Here is a 6000-nt window from a genome sequence, read left to right as displayed (position 1 = left end):
ATGGCTGTTTGTTATAGAGTTTATTACGAAGTTTTAAACACCCTTAATCCTAAAGCGAAACAGATAAGTTTTCCCGGTACTACTACATTAGTTCAAACTAATCTATTGACCTCTAATATTGCAACAAATAGGTTGATAAAATAGAATGAAATAGACTTTCCTGAAACGTGGTCTTTACCACAAGAAGTTGAACCTGAACCTATTCTTAATAAAGATATAGATTAGATTATTCAAACTACTGAAGGAGACATTGAAATCAAATTTACTCCTCAGAGAAGTTTTAGAATACCTAGAAGTATATCTTCTCGTTACTCTTCAAATGATTTTTACGCTGCGCCTAGTAATTTGTCTAGAACTTCAATTTCTGAGTCAATATCTAAAATCAGAGATGATTTAGAAACAGTTGAACATATAATAATAAGTGAGAATAAAATTCCTCATGGAATATACCAGACTAATGTTAGTCAGAATGAACGTAGGAAATCACCTACTGAATCAGAGATGAGTTTTCATCTCCCTGAACAATATTTTTTATGGATTTATCTCCAGGAAGTGATTGGAGGAAATTCATCAATGATGAATTTATGAAAGAAAAATATTCTGAATTTCGTAAATGGTACTTTAATAAGTTTGCTTCTTGGGAGATAACCCAGTTTAAAGATGATTATTATAGTAATCTTGCTATTACTCAGAATTATGTCCCTTTCATTAAATGGTTTATAGACTATTTTCTAAATAAAACAAAAAACGAAACTTTAGTTTTAAAATCTAAACCTTTGGAATATTCTTGGTGAAGATACTGTTAATGCTCCTTTTCCTCCTGAACAAATCATTAGTTTAGGAAAAAAATGTAGAGGCAGTTGCTTATGCTAATACGCATATAGGTCAAAAAGCTGGAAATACCTAGATAACCCTTCAAGAGTTAAACTCTATTGTGCGATCTCAAAATTTTATGAATGCTTTTCTTACTTGCATAGGTGATCAATTTATCTCCCTTGAAAAAGATTTAATCGATCTTAAGAATTTGGTTGAAAAGCAAATAGCTAATCAAATCTAATTTTAGAAAAAAAAATGAGAAAAATAGTTCTCAAACTTCTGAAAATATTCCTACTACTATAATTAGCGAGGCTCCTATTATACAACCTCCTCCTAATATAGAGGGTTTTAAAATTGATAACGACACTACTGAATTTATTTCTATCTTAGAAGAAAAACTTAAGAAAATGAGTCTTAGTGTTCTTTCACAAAAAGAAGACTCTGAAAATTCTGATGATTTTGTGGACTCAGATAATAATGATTCTAATAATGTTGAATATATAGATCAATTAGCTACTATGTTTGCTAATCAAGATATTAATCATGATAGAACTGATATCAATCCGATTTATGCTAAAAAATCTGTTGATAAATATTACTATGATAGGCCTTCTCCTCAAGATTTACTTTATGAAGAAAATGATTTCTATCAAAACTCCTTTTCAGGAAGATCCATTTATGAATGGAACATTGATGGCCTTAATGAAAAACAAATCGTAGATGTCACTCAGAAAATGCTTATGTATTCTACAATTTGTAAACAACAAGGCAATTCTGATAGTGTCATAGCCGTCTTTATAACAACAGGATTTGTTGGTCAACTTAGAGGCGGGTGGGAATATTATCTCACTGATTCTCAAAGGAAAGAAATTCTTTCCCATAAGAAACTTATTAAAATTGAAACTACTAGTAGTAGTGGTCCTGCTGTGTTTATCTATTTTACAAAATTTTGTTGGAAATAGTGTTCCTGTAGGAGAAAGAATTGCCACTTTACTCCAAAATCTTAGATGTCCTTCTCTGACTCATTTCCGTTGGTACAAAGATACCTTTTTATCAAGATTGTTTATGTTAATGTTAAAAAATTCAATAATGATCATTGGAAAGCCAAATTTGTGGATGGTTTACCTCATCTTTTTGCTGAAAGAATTAGGCAAACCTTAAGAAATAAAAGCGATGGTTTAATATTAATTATTCTAACCTAACTTATGGGCAGATTACTAATACCTGTATTCAGAAAGGTTTAGCTTTATGTAATGACATAAAACTCAAAAACCAATTGAAGAAACAAAAGCTGACTGAGAAACACCAATTAGGTGAATTTTGTGAACAATTTGCTTTTGATCTGGGAAAACCTCCTGGTAATAAAACTAAAAACAAAGGAAATCTTTCTAAAGAGAAAGTTTATAAAAGTTAGAAAAGTTCTCATAAAAAGAAACGTAAAAAAGATTATTCTAAGAATAGACCTAGAGAGAAACTTCCTAAAACTGATAGAAAAAGAAAAGCTAATAAGCTTAATATTACTTGCCACAAATGTGGAAAAGCTGGGCATTATGCTAACCAATGTTGGACCAAAAAGGCTCTTGATGAAATTAGGATGAAAATCTTCGTACTCAATTAGAGAAAGTTCTTTTAATTAATTCTGACTCTGAATCAGATATTTCTGATAACATAGAAGTTGTTAATGAATTCTCTTCTGATGAAGATGGATCCTCTTCTGATAATAATAATTGTCAATGTAGTGATGAAATCTATTACTGGAAATCAATTGTCGAAATGAATGGTTTAAATGTTCTCACTGCTGAACATGATGAAGCTTTAAAAGCTTTAGAATCCATTTCAGATAATAATCTGAAGAGAAAAATGATAGAATTTCTCATAAAGGACAATTCTAAAAAGGAAGCTCCTCAAATTATAGAAGCTCCTTACAAAATCAGTTAAGTTTTATCCAGATTTCAAGAGTCTAATATTAGAGAGACACCTGTCTCTACCACTGACTTAAAAAGAGAAATAAATCTCTTAAAAACCGAAATATCTCAGATTAAAAAGGATAATAATATATTATCCCATAGAATTAGTATTTTAGAAAATTCTAAAATAAAAGAAGTTAGTACTTCTAAAGATGATATTCCTTCTGATTCTAGTGCAACCTATTTAAATCTTTTGCATAGGGTCACTTCTCAAAAATGGTTCATAAGAATCACTTTAGTTGTTAATAAAAATTTTGTTTTGAAAAATGAAATTGCTTTAGTTGATAGCGGTGCAGATCTTAACTGCATTCAAGAAGGGATAATCCCTACTAAATATTTTTCGAAAACTACTCAATCTCTTACCCAAGCTGGTGGAGATAAACTCCAAGTTAATTACAAACTATCTAATGCTTATATTTGTAACCAAAATATTTATTTACCTACTCATTTCATTTTAGTTAAAAATTTAACTCATAGGATTATATTAGGAACTCCTTTCCTGCATAATATTATGCCTATTACTAATATTGACCAAAAGGGAATTACTACTTTTATCAACAATCAAAGAATTATTTTTGAATTCATTTCTGATCCTCACACTAGGATGTTAAATGAAGTTAAAGACATCCTTCTTAAAAAGCAAAAACAATTATGTTTTCTCAAAGAAGAAATTAGTTTTTTTAATATTAATGATCAGCTTGATAAAGAAGAAATTAAAAGACAAATTAAGATTTTAGAACTGCAATTTCGTAGTGAAATTTGTAACAATTTGCCCAATGCTTTTTGGGATAGGAAGAAACATGTTATTTCTTTACCTTATGAGGATGATTTTAATGAAAATCAAATCCCAACTAAAGCTTGACCGGCTCAAATGAATCAAGAATATCTTGATTTATGTAAAAAGGAGATTCAAAGTCTCTTAGATAAAGGTCTAATTAGAAAATCTAAATCTCCTTGGAGTTGTACTGCTTTTTATGTTAATAATGCTGCTGAAAAGGAACGAGGTGTTCCTAGATTAGTTATAAACTATAAACCCCTTAATAAGGTGTTAAAATGGATTAGATATCCAATTCCTAACAAAAAGTATTTGTTAGATAGACTATCTACTTCTCTAATATTTTCAAAATTTGATATGAAATTTGGTTATTGGCAGATTCAGATTAAAGAATCTGACAGATATAAAACTGCTTTTACTGTCCCCTTTGGACATTTTGAATGAATTGTCATGCCATTTGGGCTTAAAAATGCCCCTTCTGAATTTCAGAATATTATGAATGATATATTTAATTCATACTCTGAATTTATAATTGTTTATATTGATGATGTTTTAGTCTTCTCTAAAACTATAGATCAACATTTTAAACATTTAAAAATCTTTAAAGATGTTATCAAACGTAGTGGGTTAGTTGTTTCTGCCCCAAAAATGAAATTATTTCAGACTAGAATTAGATTTCTAGGTCATGAAATTGATAAAGGAACTATCATTCCTATCAAAAGAAGTATTGAATTTGCTTCTAAATTCCCTGATATCATTACAGATAAAAAATAATTACAAAGATTTCTGGGTAGCCTAAATTATATTTCAGATTATTATGAATACTTGTCTAAAAACACAGCTATTTTATATAATAGGTTAAGGACTAATCCTAAACCCTGGACAGATGAACATACTCATGTTGTTCAAAGAATTAAGGACAAAGTAAAATGTTTACCTTGTTTATCTTTAGCCAATCCTAAATATTTTAAGATTGTTGAAACTGATGCTTCTAATTTAGGTTATGGAGGAATTCTTAAGCAAGTGATTCCTGATAATAACAAAGAAGTCTTAGTTCGTTTTACCTCTGGAAAGTGAAATTCCACTCAATCCAAATATTCTACTACTCCCTCCGTTTTAAAGTGAGTGTCGCTTTAGCCAAAAAAAATTGTTTCAAAATGAGTGTCGCTTTCAGTTTCCAATGCAATAATAACTTTTTCTTTTCAATTGTACCCTCCAATTAATACTCTGCACACTACTTCCAAAGTATTACTTTTAAAACTAACCAATAGTTAATAAGGATAATTTGGTAAAATAACGATTCTCTTTCTTTTAATCATTGCATTTCTTAATATGTGTGTAAACACCTAAAACGACACTCATTTTGAAACGGAGGGATTATTAAGAAGAGTAATGATATTTTGACATCCATTTGATGACAACTTTGTTGACAACCTTGTTTTTCTCACTTCTTATTGGTCAAAAACAATGGAGAGAGAAAAAGGAAGAGAGAGGATAACAACATCATGTGAGTATGAGAGAGAAAGTTGTCAAAAAGTGGTTGTCAAAATATCATTTCTCTATTAAGAAAGAGATGCTTTCTATAATAAAATGTACTTCTAAATTTCAAAGTGATTTGTTAAATCAAAAGTTCTTGCTTAGAATTGATTGTAGTTCTGCTAAATCAATTATTGAAAAGGATGTAAAAAAACTTGGTGATAAAATTCAAATTTCCTATTAAAGTTTTGAAGATGATAAATTCATTTAAATTACATTTTTATTAGATTCTTATTATTTTTGTATTTAACTTGTGTATTTGAGTGTTCTATTTAGTCAGAGGTTAAATATCAAAGACGCGCAATAATCGTTTATTTGTGTTCCCATAACAACACAACATGTGAAAGCCAAAACTTTCTCTCACACGTGTACAAAAAGAAGGAAAGAAAAGAAGAAGGTTGCTTGGCATATTAAAGGATAAGAACAAATCAAGTAACACATCATTTTTGGACAAATATGCAATATATGTTTTTGGCAATATGAACGGACCAATGATATCGAAACAACACACTGGCTTGCATGGAATACAAGAAACATGGTTTTGGTTTGTCTACAAAACCATCTCATGTCTAATCTATTAAGAAAAGAAAGTAAATATAAAGTACTCCCTCCGTTTTAAAATGAGTGTCGTTTTAGCCAATTGCACACAGATTAAGGAATAAAATGAAATAATCATTAGACATAACACTTTTACTAAACTGCCCTTACTTTATAAAAAAAAGACAAACTTAAAGTTGCATTGAAAATTGTGTGAGAGAAAAGTTTGAGTATTTATTGAGGGTAAAGTTGGAAGAAGTTGTATTGGAAATATAGAGTAACATTCATTTTGAAACAAATTTTTTTGGCTAAAGTGACACTCATTTTAAAACGGAATGAGTATTACAAATCATGCTTTTAGCCGTAAAT

General features: G+C 29.4%; 1 pseudogene; it reads left to right on the top strand.

Annotated features, from left to right (window-relative positions):
- LOC146905715 (uncharacterized) lies at positions 1-3645 on the top strand (annotated as a pseudogene).
- Positions 3646-6000: the final 2355 nt, after the last annotated feature.

This window comes from Medicago sativa, chromosome 7 (genome assembly GCF_051527215.1).
Source record: "Medicago sativa cultivar Bolivia chromosome 7, Bolivia_mono, whole genome shotgun sequence".
NCBI lineage: Eukaryota > Viridiplantae > Streptophyta > Magnoliopsida > Fabales > Fabaceae > Medicago > Medicago sativa.
This window is presented reverse-complemented; position numbering and strand designations above follow the sequence as displayed.